Source organism: Harpia harpyja, chromosome W (genome assembly GCF_026419915.1).
Source record: "Harpia harpyja isolate bHarHar1 chromosome W, bHarHar1 primary haplotype, whole genome shotgun sequence".
Classification (NCBI taxonomy): domain Eukaryota; kingdom Metazoa; phylum Chordata; class Aves; order Accipitriformes; family Accipitridae; genus Harpia; species Harpia harpyja.
In genome coordinates, this window is record NC_068968.1 from 35,096,393 (window position 1) to 35,120,733 (window position 24,341).

Genomic DNA, 24,341 nt, shown 5'->3' on the forward strand with positions numbered 1-24,341 from the left:
GTGACGGTAATTGGTGAGTGATCTCTCCCTGTCCTTATCTCGACCCACGAGCCTTTTGTTCTATTTTCTCTCTCCTGTCCAGCTGAGGAGGGGGAGTGATAGAGCGGCTTTGGTGGGCACCTGGCGTCCAGCCAGGGTCAACCCACCACAGTCATTAAATAAAAAAAATATTCGAATTCCCTGTGAGAATCTCGCATGCAATATAGTTATTAGGGTTCTTAACGTGATCTAGCTTTTTAATTCATGTTATTAGAAACATCATTTTATTAAGAATTAAACTCGACCAAGCCTGCTCAATGCCCAAGGAATCTCTTAAATCCCATGATAACAGCTGAAATACTGCTTAAGACCTCGTGTAAGCTAGACTGCAATGGGATAAATTTCACCCTGAATACTTTGTTGTCTCTCTCTTATCCTCCTTGGTGCTGTTGAATGGCTTCTCATTGCCTGGCTGAGAGTGGGACATGTAGGAAAGGTTCAGTCCAAGTAAGACTGAAGTGATGCTGGCAAATTAAAGGAAATGATTAACTAGAAGGTCGTATCGCTTACAAAAACAACTCACAAAAAAGCAAAATAAAGTGTTCATTAGCCATCCCCTCTCAACAGAAAGCTGAAACACATGCTTTAAATATGCTTTCCTAACTTCACAGGCAAATAAATATGCTCATCTGCAAATTCCTTTTAGGGTAAATGCGCATCCAGCTTCCTGTCCCCATTAATTTCACATTTAAATAGTTAAGACATATGAAATCAGAATGAGTTAAAAACAGCAGCTCTGATTTATATTGTTAAATGCAAGGCATACAGCTGTCACCTCCCCTACAAGATACTTACAGTGGAGCTAACCCTGTGTTCCATTCCTGCAGACATCTCTTGCTTTCTGCAGGGGCAGCCTGAGCCATCATTGACCAGACTCTGGTCCCACCGGGTGCTGTGTTTGAGAATCACATTCAACTCCAGGTCAAAGAGCAATGAATTTACTAAGCAAGCAGCAGTATTAGACCTACAGGGGGGTGTGTGGATGTGTCCTCTAGGCCTCCACTGGAGTATTGCTAGCCTCAGTGCAGAATGAGAAATGCAAAAGGCAGAAGACGAGACCTCTCCCAGGAAAGAAATATCAATATCTGTAATGCACGGAAGTGTATTCAGATTTTGGATTCCTCCAATTAGATGGCATTTCCCTAATGTGGCTTTACACAAATCTTTGAACTTTCAGATGGGCCGTCCCATTTCCTTCCACAGACGCACACTCCGTCCCTGAGTTTAATTACTTGGAAGCTGTGATGTAACTGTGCTCAGTGTTAACAAAAATCATTTCTGAGCTCTGCAGTAGATTTCACTGAGTTGCAAACATCTCACCCTAAACAGAGCTCAGCCAGGAGATGAAATAAATGAAACCAAGTACACATCACAGTTGAAGAGCATGTACAACTACTTGCTTATTTGCAAACAAACAGGAGCGAGGAACATAGGTGTCTGTCTGTTAGCCCTGTAAAGAAGCTTGCATTCCTGAAGGAACTATAATCATTCAGAGAGAGACTACCAATAAGAAGAACAGGAAATGTAGGGATCGATTTGACCTGGGTGTACTGGGCATAACTTGCAAGGTTTTGGTAACTGAGGGGGGAGGTCGGAGGCTGCGGGGGTGACCTGTGTGGGAGGAAGTCACAGGCTGCCCTGTGCCAGTCACAGCCTGTTCCAGCCAGCTTGGCAATGGACAAAACCAACCCACCACGTGCCAAAACTGGAATCAGTCACAGGAACACATGGCGCCTCTGCTAAAACATATTTAAGAAGGCAATAGCCGCTGGAGCAGAGGAGGCACAAAAGGAGATACTGGAGGAGACGTGAGGACACACAAAAGAAGACACAGGAGGAGGTATGCCTCTGAGGGGACTGCAGCCTGACCCGTGGAGAAGCCCACACCAGAGCAGTTGAAAAGAGTAAGAAACAAGGAGCGGCAAAAAAGGAAACCACCATGCACTGACCCCAACCTCTTGCACACCCATCATGTCACTGAAGGGACTGAATGTAACATGTGGCAAAGCGATTGGAGACTAGGAAGGGGGGGAGGAGAAAATGTCTGGAGTGAAGTTGAGACCAGCAAAGAGGGGGGAAAGGTGTTTTCCCTGAGTGTTTGCTTGACTGTCTGTCTTGTTTCTCAATACCCAAATCGATAATTAAAAGTTGATGTAACTGGCAATCAATTAAATGCAGTGAAATTCTCTGATTCAAGACTGGTTTGCCCACAGCAGTAATTGGTAGAGAACAAGGGCAACTCCTGGACCTGGCATAGCCTGGGATTGGAATAATGGTAGTGACTTTGAAACTCCAGAGGGAGCCTTAGTTCAGGTATTGGAAATTTGTGGTGTTGTGTTGTGGTGGTAGTGGTGCACCCATTGCCTATGGAGTGGGTAGGTGCGAGCACAGGGGAGAGTCAAGGAGGGGACCAGAGAGAGAGCGCCTGCCAGATGGGAAGGCAATTGGGAAGAACTGGGACGGGTCCCTCTCCAAGCCCATGTCCCAGTGGCCTGGAACCTGGACCGTCACCACGTGCAGGATCCAAAAGCATTAGCCTGGGAGCTGCAGAGGGGCTGTGCTGAATGTGAGACGCCTGGAGAAAAGTGTGCTGCTCTGCTGTGGGAGTGCGCCGGGGCTTGCTGTGTGCTCCAAAATGGAAGCCCTTGGTCAGAAGTTAGCAACTACTAGCACTGAAATGGCCATGTGGAAAGCTGTGCACAGAACTGCCCAGGCTGCTGCAGGAGCAGCCAGAGAGCATAAATTGACTGCCCCGGAGTGGGACCCCAACACCTGGGATGAGGAAACTGAGGACTCTGATGGTGACTTAAAAACCGATCCCTTTCAGGCCGCCCCAGTTACAGTGAGCAAGCAGACCTATGGAAATGGGAGCACTGCTCCCCGGAGTGTGACCAATCAGTGGTCCTTTACTCAGAGCACCTACAGCTTCCACCCCACGGACATGTTCCTGCAGTGGCTATGGTGTTGCTGGGAAACTGGAGACGCTGGGATACAGCTGATGGCTCAAGAGAGCATTGCTTTGGGGAGTTTGGGGCCTATGACACTTGTAAATGCTGCTCTGCACAAGAGAGGAAGGCTTTGGGATCAGCTGATGGAGGGATATGTGGAGCAATGGTCTGATCCTGCAAATGAGAGACCCCTGTGGAAGGACTGGGAAGAAGGAGGTAATCGACTGCAATTGCTTGGACTGCTGGAGTGTGTTTACAGGCAAGGGAGAAGGGACCCCCCCACAAAAAGGCAGTGATCACTAATGCCATGGCCCAAAAGCTCTGACAGCGAGGCAAAGTTACTAATGCTCCCGTGGCATTGCCTGATGAGATGGTGGGACATCCTATGGATCAAGGAGTGACCTATATGTACTGTACTGGGGGGGAACATGCTGGAAGGCAGGTGTAAGACTAGCAGCATAGCCAAGGATGATGCAGATTGTCCAGTAGCATGGGCAAACTCAAAAAAAGGTGCTGTGGAATAATTACTGGAGGTGACTTAGAAATTAAACCTATATTAAAGGTACGGTATTGTTCACACATTAAGGAAAGGTATAACTTCGAAGAAGCTTTCAGGGTGGAATGCAACTGGTATGCAAGGAATCCATTCCACAGTGGTTCCCTAGACAACATTGCCTGCAAAACGGCACGGAGGGTGGAGCGGAGAGAAGACTCCGTGGCCAGGCTCTGTGAATCACTGCAGAGATGGGAACTTCATGGTACTATGGTACTGATAAGCTGCCTATTTGCCACCCTGGGCCAATAGTCTGTCATATTTTGACAAAATGCTGTCCTTTGTGCGAACTTTGCTCATTATAATATCATTATAATACCAAAACACACCTCCATCCCAAAAGTTACCCACCTCCAAGGTGCAACCACCCCCTCCACGGAGCATGCGCTCTGAATTTTTTCTAGTATATACCTTTAAAAGCAAAGCGAGAGAACTTTATACCAATCAAAGTAAAGGTATGTATGACTAGAGTCACTCAAGCTCTACCTAAAAGGAAAAATAGGAAAAAAAGACCCCAAAAGAGGAAGACTATTGAGGGATTTGTGGGATACTTGGAAAGTAATGGGCACACAGTGAACAATCCAGACTCGATAGAATTGATCAATTTGTGAGCCAAGGATGTTTTGTAGGCAGCAGACTTCAAGGATGCTTTGCTTGTGGACACATATTTAGCTAACGGTAGTAAGAGCATTCCAGATGCCTTTAGAAGGCCTTGAACAGAATAAACAAGAAGACAAAAAAAGAAAGATGCCAATTAGAACACAGGTGCGCATTCCACGATAAAGGGAACTTGGCAAAGAACCTCAATTCCACAGCTTATCTTGACCAATTAGACTGAGACAAGTTTCGCATGTTTTAGTTAATACAACCAATTATGCCTTATGTTTATGCGCGTGTACAGTGTTGTTATAACCAATCACTAGGTGTAACTAGGCGCGTGGACAGCTCATGCTAACCAATCTCTAATTTGCTTATGCGTGAACAGTAACTAGAATGAACATATAAACCGAGCTATCTTGGCAATAAAGTGGCATCTGCTTGATCATATTGATTGTGCGCAGTGTCCGTGACTTCTGCGTCAAAAAGTGGCGCCCGAACAGGGACCCTCGGATCGGTGTTGAATTCTACGACAGGAGCCGATGGAGAGAGGGTGCGGAAGCCGGCCGTAGGTGAGTGCTGCCCCGGCACTCGGGAAAAAAAAAAAAAACGGTACCGGTACCGTCGTGGGAATCTCGTCCTGATCAGGCGAGCGGCCAGGGAGGAGATGGGGTCCACTATGTCCAAGGAAGAGGCAGCAGTGGTTAAGCTCCTCCAACATATGCTCTCTACGAGAGGATTAAGTTATGACTCGTCTACCCTGAAAGCCCTGCTACTATGGGTGAGAGAAAAAAGCTTACTCCCTACCTTTGGAGATGCTTTTGCCATTCCTACTTGGGAAAAGATAGGGCAAGAATTATGGCATAACATAAGTTCGGGTTCAAAAGAGGCGAGCAGATATTCCACCATGTGGAAGTTAATTATAGAAACTTTAAAAGATATGAAAGCGGAACGTTCGGCAGTAGCTTCCGCTTTTGCCGCACTGCAGCCCGAAGGGCCACAAGGGATGCCATCCCCGGCGAGCTTCACCTTTGCGCCACCACAAATTCCAGCCGTTGTTCCAGCCCGTGTATCCGGCGCAGGGGCTAGTGCAGTCAGGAAATCTGCGGTAGCAGATCCAGAGCCCAGAGATCAGCCCTTGGAAAAAGCCGACAGCCTGGCAGAATTTCCACCACTACCAGCAGAAGAGACGGAAAACAACTTAGTCTCTAATTCTCGTCCTTCATCACCTAAACCAGTTGCCTCATCCCTGTATCCACCACTGCCACCATCCACTCCCCCATCCCCGCTCGAGGGAAAGGAGGAACGGGCAATAGGTTCGGGGGATCCACAACTAAAGGAACTGTTACAAAGGCTAGAGACTCTTGAAGCCCGCCTGGAGCCGTCGGTGAAGTCCGAGCCGGCGTCCTCAACTTTTCCTGCACCTCCACCACCCTTCAACGCAGGATTTTCGTCGTTCCCGCAACCACCTCCAATGAATCCTTGTGTTTCCCAGGACATATCGGGTGAGATCGGTGCCGTGGTTCCTTTGCCACAGCCACCTCCGGTGACCTTATTAACAGGGAGTGGGGTGGGAGATCCGGCAAAAAGATGGAAGGGGGTAATCAGAGATGCTTTGATTGAAGGTGAAATTATTCCATCTGCGTTTCCAGTTGTGGCAGGGGCGCATGGGGGTTCTGTTTGGGAAACGTTAGACTGGAAAGTTTTAAAAGAAGCTAAGGCAGCAATCACTCAATATGGGTTAAAATCACCATACAGTCAATCTGTTATTCAACATGTATTTTCTACACATTTATTGACACCATACGATGTTAAAATGATTGTGCAAATGTTACTGCTTCCATCTCAGCAGATTCAATTTTATCAAAACTGGCAAGCGACCTGTGAAAATGCAGCTGCTATCCCACGACAGAACGGGGATCCTTTGTTTGGAGTGCAAGCTCAAATGTTATTGGGGGCAGGTCCTTATGCCAGATCAGGATGGCAGGCACAATTTGCCATAGAAGTTTTACAACTCAGTCAAGATTTAGCTTTTAAAACATTGAACAGAAACCTTTTAATTAGTGTGGGTACAGCTTTTGAGCTTAGTACCTGGGAAGCTATCGGAACCTCCCTATGGGATGAAATTAGTGACGGGTCTAAAGAAGTTAAAGGTCTTACAACTTTATGGAAATTAATGAAAGCAGATCGTAAAGCGTCTGCGTCTGCTTTTGCTGCTCTCTCTCCCACCACAAGCGAAGGAAAAACACGGAGAGAAAAACATAATGCAGCGAGAGAGACTTTTGGAGCTTGTCTGCCTGCTCCTGTGCCCTTGACTTCTGCTCCACTCACCGGGACTGCCGATATTAATCAGCCATCTGACGGTTCCCAAGCCTCCCTAACTGTATGCTTAAAGGAAACCCTACAGAATCAGGAGGCTGCTGTGAAGCGAGAAAAAACGCCAACCGTATCCTTTGATGCACCCCCCTTCCCCCCCCCCCCGCTTTCCTCCTCCTTGCTGCATTTGGCCTGTTATGGGTGACACACATAAGTGAAGAATGGATGATCCAACAACCAAAACAGAATGTATGGGTAACTTTGACGAACATAACGCATCAAGAAACTATATATCTTTCTGTCGCTACCCCTGAAAACCCTTTTTCTACCTCTTTGGTGGGGTTACCTCTAGACACCTGGCCAGATCCAATGCCTGAATTTTCCCTTTGTACTAACCCACAATCCTGTGTCAATAATTGGGACGGTGCGTATGCACACCTGCCTCAAGTAATGCAAGAACCTCAAGAGTTAGAGTTGTCAGGATCAGTCATCATGAATGCCTGTGTGATGTTTAATTACACCTATAACACCACTCGAAAGGGTCAGAATGTAAATGCTATTTTGCCTGTATATAGAAATGCTACAGCTTGGTGTAACTATATCTATTCCAGAATATCACGCTCTTTTTTTTCTATTCCAGCTGCTTTACCTGCAGGGATGTTTTTAATTTGTGGGGATAGAGCGTGAGGGAGAATTCCATCGAAACTTAACAGGAGGCCATGTAGCCTCGGACGACTTACGTTACTGACACCCAATATCAATATGATTCCCAGTAAAAGACTCACGATAACTAACACAGGGTTAAGTGGATGACTAACAAGTTTAAGAATTACGAGATGGTTGAAAGATTTGCTTATACATGGCTTAGTTATTTTAATTGTAATATTAGCAGTTGTAATGATTGTACCACGTATCATAAAAATAGTTGAAAGTATGAGTGCAAAAGCATTTCATGTAACTTGGCTTGCACAAAAAAAAAAAAAAAAGGGGGAATTGTGGGAGATTTCATGGAAAATGGGAGACATTTCTTTGAGCCTGATTATTTAGAGTTAGCATAAGCAGGACGCAGTTAGCATGAGTGGGCCGGAGTACATGACAGCTGCACTATAAATGGACTTTGAACCACCAGAAAAACAATGGACATGAGGAACTTGGACAGTGGAGCAATTAATAAACAAGATAACAGAACTACAGAGGCAAGAAGGAGCTGCAAGAGCTTTAACGCAATTAAGAAAGCTGTCATTTCGGCTTAGAGCATTTAGCTGCAGGATGGGGACTTAGGAGTTGGTTTGTATCTTTGTTAAAAATCAGGGTTTCTTTTATTCTTGTGTATTTTATTAGGTATAATGTTGCTTTTACTGTGTTTAATTAATTGTGTTCATAGATCTTGTAGGTTACCTTGGCCAACATAACAGGTCAAGATTCTCTGTGCATTGCAACCGCATCACAAAACCCATGAACCAGTAGACAGGATGGCTATGACTCGTGCAGCGCGCCTGGCCAGCGAGCGTATGCGTCATAGGCTCCCCATATTGCAACCGAGGCGGATTTTGGCACCCGCTGGCCACGTGTGCTTAAATCCGATCCTCTGCAAATGTATAAATACCGGGATTTTCCGAACAGCATCGGGCTGGTGTACGGCAAGGCCATCGTTGCCTCCATGGGGACGCCCACATAAAGCTGGCACCTATCGATTGCTGGGCTGAGTTTGCGGTGCAAGACGGCATGCAATGTTGCAGAATCGAGCTGCTATTGATTTTCTATTGCTAGCACATGGTCATGGTTGTGAAGATTTAGATGGAATGTGTTGTATGAATTTATCTGATCACTCTGAATCGGTCCATAAAAGCTATACAAATGATGAAGGACCAAGTTCAAAAACTGCAGGTTAGTGATGGTTTGGGATGGTTAGACAGGCTGTTTACCCATTGGGGAATTATGGGATGGATAAGAGATCTGTTAAAAATGTTGGGAATTGCTTTGTTAGTATTGGTAGTCTTGTTATTAATTATCCCTTGTATACTCAGTTGTTTAGGAAGGATGGTACAGAATGCAATGGCTAAAGTCTGGATTGTTCAAAAACAAAAAGAGGGATTTGTGGGATACTTGGAAAGTAATGGGCACACAGTGAACAATCCAGACTCGATAGAATTGATCAATTTGTGAGCCAAGGATGTTTTGTAGGCAGCAGACTTCAAGGATGCTTTGCTTGTGGACACATATTTAGCTAATGGTAGTAAGAGCATTCCAGATGCCTTTAGAAGGCCTTGAACAGAATAAACAAGAAGACAAAAAAAGAAAGATACCAATTAGAAGAACACAGGTGCGCATTCCACGATAAAGGGAACTTGGCAAAGAACCTCAATTCCACAGCTTATCTTGACCAATTAGACTGAGACAAGTTTCGCATGTTTTAGTTAATACAACCAATTATGCCTTATGTTTATGCGCGTGTACAGTGTTGTTATAACCAATCACTAGGTGTAACTAGGCGCGTGGACAGCTCATGCTAACCAATCTCTAATTTGCTTATGCGTGAACAGTAACTAGAATGAACATATAAACCGAGCTATCTTGGCAATAAAGTGGCATCTGCTTGATCATATTGATTGTGTGCAGTGTCCGTGACTTCCGTGTCAACAGGAAGATACCATCATATACAAGTCAGGAGGACATTGCTGACTTCTGGGATCAGTCGACGGGCTGAACCTCTCTTCCCCCCCATAGGGACGCCTATTGGGTAAGATTTGAACCCTCGGTTATACCGAGTGCTTCCCCAGGAAACTTAGAATTCTTTAGAGCTCTTTTCTTTCATAATTTTATGCGCTTGTAGTCGACTGTATTATCATTTGCATGTGCTTTGCAGACAGTGTATTTATTACTGGCAATCCATAAGAACCTGTATTTCTGTTGCTTTAATAAACTGCACTATTCATTAAGCTAGCCGTAAAAGTTTCTCATTGGGCGCCACCAAACTCTCTAAGTCTGGCCATGTGAGTCCATGCAGCGCGACTAAGCTGAAATTGCAGTGCGCTATTAGTGCATCCGTAATCGTGAGAGTTCAATAAGTTGAACGTGACTGGACTAATAGTGCCAAATTGGACATCACTCAGAATCTAAACCTAGACACCCCCAGCCCCTCTGATATCTGAGGATAAGCTGGAACGCAAGGGGGTTTATGTTCTGCCAAATCACTTTACCCTTTCTCGCGACAGGTGCCAAGAAGGGTTGAAAATTTTCCATGTGCCCGCCCTACACGCTGGGACTTATGGATGTTCCTGAAAGAAAAGGAGGAAGCTATGATGAAGTGGGGCAGAAAGCCCTTCAGAGATCTCAAGTTGCGAGTTAGAAATTAGAAGTGCAGGGCAAAGGTCAGAGCTCAGTTAATGCTCTTAGAGGATGTGGAGCATGCTCTAGGAGATCAAAGCCATTTGGTGCATCATCTTACTCCCCAAATAAGGAAATGCTCCCACTGCCGTCAAGTGAAGACTGATCACCACCCATTTTGGGTCTGGATGGAGCTCTACAGCAATCGAAATCATGAACCTATTGGTACCTGTAATGGTGGTGTTACCCATTGCTCATAGTATCTTAATCATTTGTTTGTAGGCTAAAGTATAGTGAATATTCAAAGGGCTATAATGTTCTTGGCTGTGTGTTTTGCAGGGACAAGGCCTGAAGTTTGTAATAAGAGTTCAGATTATTATGAGGTTAAACCAAATAATCTAGTCTGTAGAGACAAGGTGTGGAGTTTGCAATGGATATATGTTCAAAGTGTTGTAACCTTCTAGGTTTTTGTGTTTTGCAGGGGCAAGGGATGGAGTTTTACTGAATGTACATACTGTGGTGGGTTAGCCTTGGCTAATAGCCAAACTCCCACCCAGTTGCATGCTCACTCCCCCTCCTCAGCAGAACAGAGGGAGAAAATAGGAAAAAACAAGAACGAGAAAGCTCGTGGGTGAAGATAAAGACAGGGAGAGCTCTTACCAGTTACTGTCACAGGCAAAACAGGCTTGACATGGGGAAAATTAATATAATTGATTACCAATTAAAATAAATTGGATAGTGAGAAACAAAGACAAAAAAATTAAAACAACACTCCCCCCCCCCCTTTTCCCAATCTCAAACTTCACTCCTTCACTCCTGACTCCTCTACCTGCCCCCAGAGTGGTGCAGGGGGGGATGGGAAATGAGGGGGTTCTGATCAGTTCCTCTGTGTCTTTCCTTCCTCCTCACGCTTTTCCCCTGCTCCAGTGTTGGTCCTCTCCACGGGCTGCAGTCCTTCAGGAAAAAATCTGCTCCTGCATGGGCTCTTCCATGGGCTGCAGTCTTGTCAGGAACAATCTGCTTCAGTGTGGGTTCTCCATGGGCCACAATTCCTTCAGGAAACATCCAACTGTTCTGGCGTGGTTCCTCCACAGGCTGCAGTGTGAATACCTGCTCCAGCATGGTCTCTTCCACGGGTTGCAGGGCAATATCTGCTCTGAAGCCTAGAGCACCTCCTCCTCCTCCTTCTTCTCTGACCTTGGTGTTTGCAATGCTGTTTCTCACACTTTTTTTTCTCTCCTCCACTGCCCGTCTGGTGGTTTTCCCTTTATTAAATATGTTTTCACAGAGGTGCCAACAGCTTCGATGATTGGCTCGGCATTGGCCTGCAGTGGGTCCACTGGCGAGCTGGATGGAACCAGCTGTGTCCAGCACAGGGCGGGTGCTGACCTCTTCTCACAGAGGCCACCCCTGCAGCCTCCACCTCCCCCCCGCTACAAAAAAACCTTGCCATGTACACCCAATACACTCCTTCACTGCAGACTCCTCTCCCATCACAGCGGAGCTGGAGGGGTGGGGTCTACGGGCAGTACATAGCAATTCCTCTCTGCTGCTCCTGCCTTCTCACTCTTTTCCTCTGCTCCAGTGTATTGGGTTTGCGTGGCAAGGTTTTGGTAGCAGGGGCGCTACAGGGGTGGCTTCTGTGAGAAGATGCCAGAAGCTTCCCCCATGTGGGAAAGAGCCAGTTCCAGCCAACTCCAAGACAGACCCATCGCTGGCCAAAGCTGAGCCAATCAGCGACGGTGGTAATGCCTCTGTGATAACATATTTAAGAAGAGGAAAAAAACTGCTGCGCAGCAGCAGCCAAGGGAGAGGAGTGAGAATATGTGAGAGAAACAACTCTGCAGACACCAAGGTCAGTGAAGAAGGAAGGGGAGGAGGTGCTCCAGGTGCTGGAGCAGAGATTCCCCTGCAGCCCATGGAGGCCCACGGTAGAGCAGATATCCACTCTGAAGCCCATGGAGGACTCCACGCCGGTGCAGGTGGATGTGCCCGAAGGAGGCTCTGACCTCATGGAGAGCCAGCGCTGGAGCAGGCTCCTGGCAGGACCTGTGGCCCCGTGGGGGACCCACGCTGGAGCAGCCCGTTCCTGAAGGACTGCACCCCGTGGAAAGGGACCCATGCTGGAGCAGTTCGTGAAGAACTGCAGCCCGTGGGAAGGACCCACATTGGTGAAGTTCGTGGAGGACTGTCTCCCGTGGGTGGGACCCCACGCTGGAGCAGGGGAAGATCGTGAGGAGGAAGGAGCGGCAGAGACAAAGTATGATGAACTGACTGCAACCCCCATTCCCTGTCCCCCTGCGCTACTCAGGGGGAGGAAGTAGAGAAGCCAGGAGTGAGGTTGAGCCTGGGAAGAAGGGAGGGGTGGGGGGAAGGTGTTTTAAGATTTGTTTTTACTTCTCATTATCCTACTCTGACTTTTGATTGGCAATAAATTAAATTAATTTCCCCAGTCAAGTCTGTTTTGCCCATGACGGTAATTGGTGAGTGATCTCCCTGTCCTTATCTCGACCCACGAGCCTTTCATTATACTTTCTCTCCCCTGTCCAGTTGCAGAGGGGGAGTGATAGAGTGGCTTGGTGGGCACCTGGAATCCAGCCAAGGTCAACCCACCACATCCGGCATGGGTTCTCCACAGGCTTCAGTCCTGTCGGGAAAATTTGCTCCAACATGGGCTCTCCACAGGCAGCAGTTCCTTTGGGAACATCCATCTGCTCTGGTATGGGTCCTCCAATGGCTGCGGTGAATATCTGCTCCCGCACAGGTCTTCCATGGGCTGCAGGGAATATATATGCTCCACTGTGGAGCACCTCCTCCTCCTCCTTTCTCTGACCTTGGTGTTCCCTCTGTTGTTTCTCACTCTTCTTGTTCCCTCTGTTGCCTCAAGCCTTCAGAAGACTGATTAACAAATAAGAAGGCGGTGATAGTTTACAGAAAAAAAACCTAAACCATGAGAAGCGTGGTAGTTTGCTATTCAAGGACTGTTTAAATTATGTGTACTCAAGGTAAAGCTTATCTAGTTTAAGATTCTGCTTACAATAGAGGATGCTTAAAGAGTCACAGACTTGCTAATTAAGGACATACATCCTCCTTCAGAGGGGTTGGCAAGAGAAACAAAGACCCTGGTGTCCCCAGATGACACACGACCATAAAAGGGCAAAAGGAGTAGGGGGTATTCTTCCCCAAACGACCACCGAAGACCCCCGCGCAGGCATAGAAGACTCTGGGATGATTGCTCAAGAGAACAATGCGTCATGCTTGCTCAACGTAATGAATATGCAATAGTTAGGTGGAACATATGTATTAGATAGGCGTGACTGAAAACCTCAGTAGGTGTGCTGGATTTGTGGAAATCTTCCACCTTGCACCCTGTGCAGAATAAAACAATGTCTCCTCTCTAAACATACTTTGTGTGTTTCGGGAGTTACTTTCTGATCAGGTAACACCTCCTCCTCTTGCCGCCCAGCGTTTTTTTGCCCTTTCTTAAATATGTTTTTGCAGAGGCACCACACACTTCGCTGATTGGGTCAGCTTTGGCCTGCGGTGGACCCATTGCTGAGCTGGCTGAAACCGGCTGTGTCTGGCACGGGGCAGCCCTTTACCTCTTCCCACAGAGGCCACCCCTGCAGCGCGCCCCCCCAAGCCTTGCCACATATACCCAATGCACATACACATTGTTACCATGGCAATCCCTATTGTCTGGGCAGAAGGGTAGAGTTTATAATGCATGTATATTAAGGTGTTTCGAAGAGGCAGGGGGTGGAGTGTATTGGGCATAACTGGCAAGGTATTGGGGGCAGGGGCTGCAGGGGTGATGTGTGTGGGAGGAGGTCACGGACTGCCCTCTGCCGGCCACAGCTAGTTCCAGGCCAGCTCAACAACAGATGACACCAACCCATTGGTGCCAAAACTGGAACCAATCAGAGAAGCACATGGCACCTCTGCTAAAACATATTTAAGAAAAGGCGATAGCCGCTGGGGGCAAGAGATGCTGGAGCAGAGAAGGAGATACTGGAGGAGACACAGGCGGAGGCACAAAGGGGACTGCAGCCTGTGGAGGAATCCCCACTGGAGCAGTTTAAAAGAGTAATAAACAAGGAGTGACAAAAAAGGAAGCCACTCCACACTGACCCCCAACCTCCTGTGCCCACCCGCCACCTCACTGAAGGGACTGAGTGTAACATACAGCAAAAGCAAGGGCATTGGACACTAGGAAGGAGGGAGGAGAGGTGCCTGGAGCAAAGTTGAGACAGACAAAGGAGAAAGGGTGTTTTCCCTGTTTGTTTGACTCTTACTTGTTTCTCAGTACCCATATCCATAATTATAAGTTGATGCAATCAGCAATAAATTAAATTCAGTGAAATTCCCTGAGTCAAGACTGTTTTGCTCGCAATGCCTGGGTTAAGAGCGCGAATGGGTCCAAGACATATGGGCTCACTGCACTGGGATAAGATTGTCCCGCAGGGTATAGCAGAGAGAACTATTGCACCACTCTGGGGTGACCCAGACACAACTTAAACCAATGCCAGAGTGAAGATTCAAAGGGCCCATACAGTAAAAGAAGAATGTTTCCCATCTCGACATACTAGGCACAGCCAAGGGAAGAGCCTCTCTCACCCAAGCAGTCTCGACCAATAGCGTCATGCACAGGTACAGGGGAAGCACAGGGTTTGGGGACAGTGCCCAGAAAGTGGAGATGCCAGGAGGGCCATCTACCTAGAGCCCTCCATGCTCTGTTGAGAACCCCTCCCAAGGCATGGCTTACCCTTCAAATCAAAACCTGGGAATAACACCCACTGCCATCACTGAGGCATTTCCCTCTTCCTGTTCTCTCCTATGCCTCAGGGCCAGCCATCCCCTTGGACCATGCTCTGGCTTTTCTAATCACCTGACAAGTGTTGCCTTGGACATGGAGGCTGGACCTGGCTCCTCTTAAAGAGTCAAGCACAGTGTGATACAATTATTATACGTTTGACATATTCTGCTGCAGCCTCAATATCCCACAGGACTGAAGAACTTGTAAGCCATGTTCAGACACAAACAACAAAAAAGGTGATTGGGAACAGCCAGCATGGATTTACCAGGGGCAAATCGTGCCTGACCAACCCGATTGCCTTCTACAATGAAAAGACTGGCTCTGTGGGTGAGGGCACAGCAGTGGATGTGGTTTACCTTGACTTCGGCAAGGCCTTTGTCATGGTCTCCCATGGAATCCTTATAGTCAAACTGGTGAAATATGGACTGGATAAGTGGACTACAAGATGGTACAGCTGATTTTCTGTCTACTAGGCTCAAAGGGTTACATTGCATAATACAAAGTCCAGCTGGCAGCTGGTTACTACTGGCATTCCTTGGGGTCAACACTGTCAGGCTGCAGCAAGGGCCAGCTGCTCCCTAAGGGACAGGGAGTGAGAAGCCAAGCACAATAACACATCTGGCAAGGCAGATAACTTTACTAAAATGATGGGATGTGACTTTTTGATTATTCAGCTCCGGTTACCTCTTATCAATTGTTGCAATCTGACTATATGCTAATTCGTGATCTGCTGCCTACTCCTATTGGAATGAACCTCACCTTGGTGAGAAACCTCCTACGACATGAAGACCTGAAGCGACTGTTGAAGCAAGTTTGAGAAAATGGACAAAGAACTCTGATTACCGTCCATCACAATGCAGAGAGGATACATCAGGTGTTGGAAAGGGTAAAGAAAGATGAAGAACATGAATGGTGGGACTCTCTTTTCGGATGGTCACCAACTGCCACAGGAATCTTCAACAAGATGCTTCATCCTGTCATTATCTCACTCGTATTCACTGTATTGTGCTTTGCTTTTATAATCACATTGTATGTTAAGCTACGGAATATGGAAAAACGCTTAACTCATCTATCATCCGCACAAGATATATATATGATTGACGTACACAATCCTTTTTAAAAAAAATTGTGAAGCTCGAGTGACTATAGTCACGGGGTGGATCATGTGGAGTGATTGTTAGAAGTGACTTATCGATATGTTCCCCCCCCCCCTCTTGAGGGGAGGTAAAACCTCCAGGGCGGAATGCAGTGGACATGTAAGGAATCAGTTCCATAATAATGCCCTAAGCAACATAACCTGCAACCTTAGATGTTAGCAACACCAGGGGAGCTTGGTGTGCTGACCCTAAGAGAAGTAACGCGGAGGGTGGAGCGGAGCGGAGACACCGCGGCCAGGCTCTGTGATATCATCGCAGGGAGAGGGAACTGGAACTACTGGAACAAGAACGCTAGGTCCCTGCATTGAATCCACTGAAGCAAGGAGGTAAAATAATGGGGGTTCTGTCGACCTGCTGCCCTACTTCTGATTTTTATCAGAAGTAAGTGCCCCGTTCTGGGGTACTGACACGCAACATCATGTCCTTTGGGTAAACTTTGCTCACTATAATCTCATTATAATACCAAAACACACCTCCATCCCAAAAGCTACCTGCCTCCAAGGTGCGACCACCCCTCACTGAGCATGCGCTCTGAATTTTCTCTAGCATATACCTTTAAAAGTAAAGCGAGGAGATTTTACACCGATCATAATAAAGGTATATATGACTGTGGCAGTACATTCCCCCCCCCCTCCCCGCCAGTGGGAAACAAAACTTCTCCAGGAAGGGAGAAGGGGAAGGAAACCCTGGAGGCTGCAGGTTGAAACTTGAACTGGCCAATCGAGATGCGCCAGGTACACCGAGGTGACCCTCCTGGCCAATAGAATTAAATGACCACAGGTCAGATTCGACAGGGGTATAAGCGGGGTCCCGCCGGAGGACACGTTGGCAGTCCTCCTCGGAGCAGCGGGTCTGCAGTCGGGGACTCCCCCTCGGGCCAGGGCACCGCCCGAGGTAACTCCTCGAGGGAGAGAGCCCTCAGCTTTTAGGTGAGTGATACGCGCGTTTTGAGCCATCACTTTAAATCTTGGGGATTCTTAAGTCGGCCGTGTAGTATTAATTCTCTTTACATCATTGAGCCCGTGGTTTTATAAAATGTTACCGGACTTCTAACTAACTTTTGCTGAAGAATAAATCTGAGTTTTAACACCTGTTGGATTTGGTTAGTCGTGCATCCGTAACAATGACTAGAGTCACTCAAGCTCCACCTAAAAATAAGAAAATATAAAAGGGCTTAAGAGAGGAGAAATGCTAGGGAAGATACCATCGTGGACAAGTCGGGGGGACATCGCTGACTTCTGGGATCAGTCGACGGGCTGAACCTCTCTTCCTCCCCCCCATAGGGACGCCTATTGGGTGAGATTCGAACACTCGGCTGTACCGAGTGCTTTCCCGGGAAACTTAGAATTCTCTAAGCTCTTTTCCTTCGTAATTTAGTGTGCTTGTAGTCGACTGTATTATTATTTGCAAGAGCTTTGCAGACAGTGTATTTATCACCGGCAATCCAAAAGAACCTGTACTCGTGTTGCTTTAATAAACTGCGCTGCTCATTAATCTAGCCGTGATAGTTCGTTAAATGCGACCAAACTCTCTAAGTCTGGTAATTCTAGTGCGTTGAACGCAGCTAAGCTGAGAGTGCAGTACGCTATTAGTGCATCCGTCATCGTGATAGTTCAACGTATTGAACGCAACTGGACTTATAGCGTTGAATTGGACATCACTCAGAATTTAAACCTAGCCATCCCCAGCCCCTCTGACATCTGAGGATAAGCTGGAACGCAAGGGGGTTCATTTTCTGCCAAACTTCTTTACCCTTTAATGCAACAGCAGGACCCTCGCCAGTCAGGGCCCAGTCCCACAGTACTGGGGCAAGGCAAGCAGGACAGACCTGGGTATGATAGCCAGGTTCAACCAAGAGTTCAAAGCATCAGGCAAGTTCATGGTGACGAGGCAAGTCCAAGGTTAAGCCAGGAAGTCAGTCCTCAGGTCAGATCCAGCAACAGTAACCAGGGGCAGAAATAGCCCAGGCAAATCCACAGTGACAAGACAGGTCCAAGATCAAACCAGGAAACCAGTCTGCAGATCAGGGTCCAGATCAACAAGGTCCATGACCAAACACAGGCATAGCTGTGACAGCACCACAGACAAATGCACCTACAACATAGCTTAGAAACTGAAAGCCCAGGCCTGAGCTTAAAGGGAACCCCTGGGCAGAAAGTGAGGGTGGAGGCTCCAGGGGAGGCTGGTCAGAGCAATTCAGGCCTATTAATGCCCTCAGGGCACTGACAGCAGCCTCCCCTCCCAGCAAGGTGTGTCCTCACACCTTACAGAGATCCGGGTTCAGAAGGGACTTGCTGTAGAGTGATTTAATTGCTATGGGTTGTCATGGGACTATTTCAGGGGACACAGAGCTAGGGCAGGGATAGGAAACTGGAAAAGGACATGGCATGGGAGATGCCTCTTGGGAGCCCTGGAGGCCAGGCAGGCTTGGGGGCCAGGGGTGGTGAGGGGCTTGACCTTGGATTTAGCTTGTTCCCTTTATCTGATGCTCGCTGGGCTGCCAGTAGGACTGGTTGCTATCACCACCTTGCTCTACTCATCTGCCTCTGGTGCTATGGGACTGCACCCTGTTGGTGAGGTTGTTGCCTGGCTGGTATTGTGGCCACCCTTAACTTCCTGCTCACCTTCCCTTAGGAAACAGCCCCATTCTTGCTGCTCCCTCGCAATTAGCTCAGGCCGTCTCAAGCCCTGAACTAAGTACTGGTAGAGCCTGGCCCTCAGGCTGTGCTGGAACTTGCCTTCACAGCCCCCATTTGACCTCCAAACCCTGGGGGAGGCTGTGGTCACTATGCAGAGGCAGATTACAGCTCTTGCAGGCTGCTTTAGCATCCTCTGCACCCAGTGCACCCCCCAGCTCCCTAAACCCCTCCGTGAGATTTGAGCAAGGGTATGGGAGTTTGTTAGTCGGATGTGGCCAATGCTGCTTATCCAGGGGCCTACCAAACAGGTATTAGCTGCTCAGCAGTAATTATCTCCCAGCTTTCAGGAATGGCCCTAGACTGGGTCACCTCCTATATGGAGCACAATGACCCGATGCTCCAGAACTCTGAGGACCTAGTTGCTCTTCTGGAGTGGTTTTTTTCAGAGATAGCAATTGTGCAGCTGTGACCGAGGCTGCCTTACTGGAGCTCTGGCAGGGGAGCCAGCTGGCTGCTGACTACACAATTTGTGAAGTTGGCCGTGGAAACTGGGTGGGAAGAGTGAGCCCTTATGGCTCGCTATAGGTTAGGGCTGACTGAGGCCCTCAAAGATGAGATGGCCAGGGTGGACCCACCCCAGAGGCTGGGGCAGCTCTCAGACCTGGCTATCACCCTGGAGAGGTGCCAGATGGTGTGCCAGAGAGAGGATGCCCAGATCCTTGGGGGAGCTCAGCCATGCTTTTCTCTACCTCCCTGTCATAGCTTAAGTTGTGAATGCTAACAGGCGGCAGATAATTGGGTGCATGTGTGGGTGAATGTCTGAAATTGAACTTTTGAACTCTCAAGTGGAAGCCTGCTACTTGCTAGCTGCAACTGGCATAGGCTGGTCGGAAACTTTGATAACACCTGGACTGAACAAAAGTGGCATATCCTGCATCCTCCAATTAACAAAGAGACACGAGACAGAACCACCAATTAGGAGGCTGATCACACATTCTGCTTCTGCACGTAGACTATTTAGACTGGGAAGAACAAGGCCTTGGGGTTCAGGAAAGACAAGCTGGTGCCAAAAAGAAGGGTTCTCGAAAAGAAGAAGTGGTCTCGAGGGGCAGGGAGGGGCGTGGGGGGGAGGGCGAGTGAAGATCCTGGAAGTGGGGAAAGATCCTGGAGATCAGGGTGATGTGTAGAGACGAATGCTGGGGGGATCACAGAATGGTTGAGGTTGGAAGGGATCTCTGGAGGTCTTCTGGTCCAACCCCCCCTGCTCAAGCAGGGCCACCGAGAGCCAGTTGCCCAGGACTATGTCCAGATGGCTTTTGCATTATCTCCAAGGAGGGAGACTCCACAACCTCTCTGGGCAACCTGTCCCAGTGCTCAGTCACCCTCACAGTAATAAAGTGTTTCCTGATGTTCAGGCGGAACCTCCTGTGTTTCACTTTGTGCCCATTGCCTCTTGTCCTGTCACTGGACACCACTGAAAAGAGCCTGGCTCTGTCTTCTTTGCACCCTCCCTTCTGATATTTGTATACATTGATGAGATCCCCCTGAGCTTTCTCTTCTCTCGGCCAAACAGCCCCAGCTCTCTCAGCCTTTCCTCATATGTGAGACGCTCCAGTCCCCAAATGCCCAGGGACCTTGGCCAGCAATGCCTGAGACCGGTAACTGTGAGTAGCGGCACGGCAGGAATTGATCCAACTTTCTGCTCAATCTTCCTGGACCAGCAGCAATCTCCCTGATGGGAAGGGAAGTTAAGACCTGACCTAGTGAATGTAACACTGGGGGGGGAGGAAGCGAGCGAATGAGTGAGTGTGTGAGATGATCAAGTAGGGTAAAAGCTCTGATCTTGTTGGTTCTTAAATAAACCCCAGTATCCAGATCCACTATGGGTTCTCGTTTACTCTGTCTCACCCGTGACACCCTGCCAGAGGATGAGCCCATGGAAGTAGGTGCCATCCACCCACACCCCTCATCCCAAGAGTAAGAACAGAGATGGAGGGAAGGGGTATGCTTTTACTGTGGTGAAAAAGGCCACCGTGTTGTCATTTACCCCAACAAACCTCCTACCCTGACCGCTGCAAAGGCCTTTTGTCCTCTTAGTTTTATTAGAACTGGTCAAAATGTTAGAGGTAAAGACAACCCCTGTAAAAAAATATTCCATGTTTTCTTCTTTCCCCTCATACCCCACTGCTGGCATCCAGGTTGCCACGAAACACAACAGAACAGGCAATCTTTGGGGAGGTTTCTTTTTTTGTCCCCTCTCTCTCGCTTTTTTCTTTTTTCGGGGAGAGGGGGGAGACAACGACAAAAGTTTCTCAAGTGATATTTTTTCCTTTTTCCAATGTGGCACTCTTAAAAGTCTTCCTCAGTTTTGGAACCATCACTGAGTGACAAAAGAAGAATAGAAAATAAACCCATCTCTCGCAAATGGTCAGAGGCTGAGAGAGCCCTTGAGAAAGCGTCATATACGCTTTCTCTGTTCTTATCCCCTTCTTTTGACATGCACTTCTGGCCACTGTCAGTCAAAGGATACTAGGTGGACCTTAGGTCTGACCCAGTATGGCTGTTGTTATGTTTTCAATCAGTGGAATAAATGGGGAAAGGGAAAAAGGGAGACCGGAAGGGGGGAAAAATGTAAAAAGCAATTTTTGTAATTAATTTTGTAATCACTTTTATTTATAAAACAAAAAACCCTTCCATTTCAAAACCCATGGAACTCAAAAGCTTTGAGCATTTTCAAGGATTTTCTTTTTAATTCTGACTTGTTCTATCATAATTCTACTCGATTTATGTAGTCATCAAAAATATGCTTAGCAGTCTGAAAATTTTCCTCTGTGGAAAAATAATTGACTTTGCATGAAAAAAGACAGAAAAAAAGCTTTTCTGATGAAAATGTCCTTGGTTGTTTCTTCTGTTTTGTTGTGCTTGGTGCTATGCATGGAAAGAGTCAGCATGTCAATATCCTGCGGTTCGTTATCTCCACATTACAGTCGGAGAGCCATTGAAATTCAGTGGGTGTACAGGGTAGGAATCACCTGTCCTATTTACACAATAAAATGTGGGACATCTAGTCACCCCAAGCTCCTTTTCTAAGTCACAGCACCCCCATAGGGTGATGCTTGACACAAGATGATTATCTAAGGTAGATTAGATGGCTCACCTTGTGCAGCAGCCCATTCCTCTCCAAGATGGCTAGCTCAGTGTTAGGGCTGCAGGCAAATGACTACACCACCGACTAGTCCCTGGTCTGAGGTTAATCTAACTGAACAAGACGTGGAAAACTACTGGCCATGACATGAGAAATTGCCGGACGTGACAGATAACTGTCAAAGCGCTGAGTGCAATAACAGGCCTTCATTGCCCTGACCAACCTTACCTGGGACTCCCACGCACATACCCTCTGCTCACTGGTCCAGGAGCTCCATTTAAGCTCAGGCCCAGACTACATGTCCTTGCTTGAGCTATGTTGTTGGTATACTTGTCTCCAGTCCTGTCCCTTGTCACTCCTGACATGTTGATTGGACTTCCCAGATTGACCTCAGACCTGACTTGTTACCTCACCTGTGTCTGATGATTGTTGGACTGTTGATGGAACCTGCTGCTATCACCACCCCTGCTCTGCTCACCCTGCTCAGATACTGTGGTGTTGTGCCCTTTTTGGTTAGGGCACCGCCCCTGCCTGTGCTGTGGTTGCCCTTGTGTCAGAGTCCAATACTCTCTGACCAGGTTCTTTTAGTTATTCCACATGAGGAGGGTTTAATGTTTAATATCGGATTTACTTATTTGTAGGTATTTGACGTTACATGGGATTTTTGATTTAGCAGAGTGATACAGCAACCTACTGAAATCACAACACAAACACACTATAGCAATTGCAACATATAGTTGGATCACAATACAAACACGATTCCCGTTACCGATATCTATATGCTCACCATCACGACACTGAGCATCCCCAATTGCCAGGAAGGAATACGTGGGTTGAAGCCAGCTCAAGCCTGTTGCTCTCTTCAAAGTTCACCTTGCTGGTTGTCCAGTTTTTATGTTCTATGTTGGGCTGAGCCACACATACACTTCCCCCATGTTGGTCTGTCTGGCTTAGGAAGACAATACTCTCTAGTGATTATTTTAGGGAAGGCCATTTACATAACCAGTTGACCCGCTCAACCGATACAGCTGTTTATCTAAAACAGTCCCCTTTTGTGTTAAGTTCAGCTTCCTTTACGATAGGTGTGGTCACTTCCTACATTCTTTTCTGAGCTTCATGAGCACATCACCCTTGCCTATCTTCTCTGAGCCTTCTTCCATTGTAGGGGTTTGTTGATCGGTCACACCTTGGTTCTCAGCTCACCTTCCCTCATGGAGCAGTTCTCCTCTTGCTGCTCCTTGACAGTTAGCTCAGGCCTTGTTGAGCCCTGAGCTGAGTGCCACGGAGTCTGGCGCTCAGGCTGGACAGGGACTTGCCCCCATGGCTCCCCCACAGCTCCAGGCTGACCTCCAAACCCTTCAGGAAGCTGTAATCAGCATGCAGAGGCAGGTCACAGCCTGCCCCTGCCCCCCACCTCCCCAAACCCTTCAATGGGCATCAGGCGAGGGTATGGGGATTTATTAGTGAGATACAGCTAATCTGTACTGCTTATCCAACAGAAATTAGCCACACAGCATTAATAATATCCTGGCTCTCAGGGATGGCCCTAGACCATGTCACCCCCTATATGGAGTGCAATGAGACAGTGCTCCAGGACCCTGATTATTTATTCATTGCTCTGGAAGAGTTTTGGGGGAGACTGTAATCATGCAGCTGAGGCTGCCTTGCTGGAGCTCTGGCAAGGGAGTCAGTCAGGCACTAACTACACCAATTCAATTCAATTCGATTCAATAATTCATGTAGTTGGCCATGGAAACCGGGTGGGAGGAACCAAGTCCTTATGGCCTGTTACAGATCAGGGCTGACTGAGGCTCTCAAAGATGAGCTGGCCAGGGCTGACCCACCCCAGAGCCTGGGGCAGCTGTCAGACCTGGCTATCACTCTGGAGAAGTGCCTGATAACACATCAGAGAGAGCGTACCTCCACATTTTGCTCCACCTCCCTTACTATCCCCAGAGGAGGAGTCCATAGAGATAGGCAAAACCTAACCTCGCCTCAAGAGTGAGAACGCAGGTGGAAGGAAAGGGTATGTTTCTACTGTGGTGAGAAAGGCCATTGTGTTGCCACTTGCCCCAACAAATCCTCTACCCTAACCACTGTGAAGGGAGAGTGGTCAGGGGCATCTGCACAAGGTGAGGGGTATTGTGAGTCCAGGATCATCACCCTCCCAGGTGGGCACACCATCTAAACTACTGCTCTGGTAGACTCAGGACCTCCCGTTGGTTTATGGCCTCTGAGTCTGAAAAGAGTGCCCAGCCCTGACTCACCCCAAGCACAGTCATTGCTATAAGATGGGAGGAGAACCCGAGATTGGGGGGGGGGTCATCACTCATGAGACTTTTCCCCTTCGGGTAACCATGGCACCTGGACACTGAGATTTTGCCCTTCCTCATCCTGCACACACCCCTCTTTCTAGTCATCCTCAGGCTGCTCTGGTTATGGAAGCAGAACCTATCGTTAACTGACAATTGGTCTTCTTGGGCTTTCCTGTGGAAAGGGGATATTCAGAGCCCGAGGACAAGATCTGGCCCTGGGATCCTCTTGGGGCTGTCTCCCCCACCACAGCACCCTCTGTGACTTGACCCAGAGACTCCCATGTTCCTGGCTCTACATCCTGTGAGCAGTTGTCCAGGTTGAACATACCTCTGCCTCAGTCACTGGATCCCTCGCTCCCAACAATGTTCCTAGAGGAGTACAGTGACTTTGCAGATGTCTTTGAGAAGAAGGGGGTGGAAACACTACTGCCCTATTGCCCGTATGACTGTCCCATTGACCTGATCCTAGGAAAGGAGGAGCCTTTCAGA

The 24,341-nt window shown here is 47.9% G+C and overlaps 2 protein-coding genes across 3 annotated transcripts in view; both read right to left on the reverse strand.

The window, feature by feature from the left end:
- Positions 1-24,341, reverse strand: part of LOC128136236 (zinc finger and BTB domain-containing protein 5-like) — a 450,489-nt gene that overhangs the window by 215,940 nt on the left and 210,208 nt on the right. The gene's annotated exons all lie outside the window — the stretch shown is intronic.
- LOC128136239 (E3 ubiquitin-protein ligase RNF38-like) overlaps positions 1-24,341 on the reverse strand; it is a 218,132-nt gene that overhangs the window by 176,576 nt on the left and 17,215 nt on the right. The gene's annotated exons all lie outside the window — the stretch shown is intronic.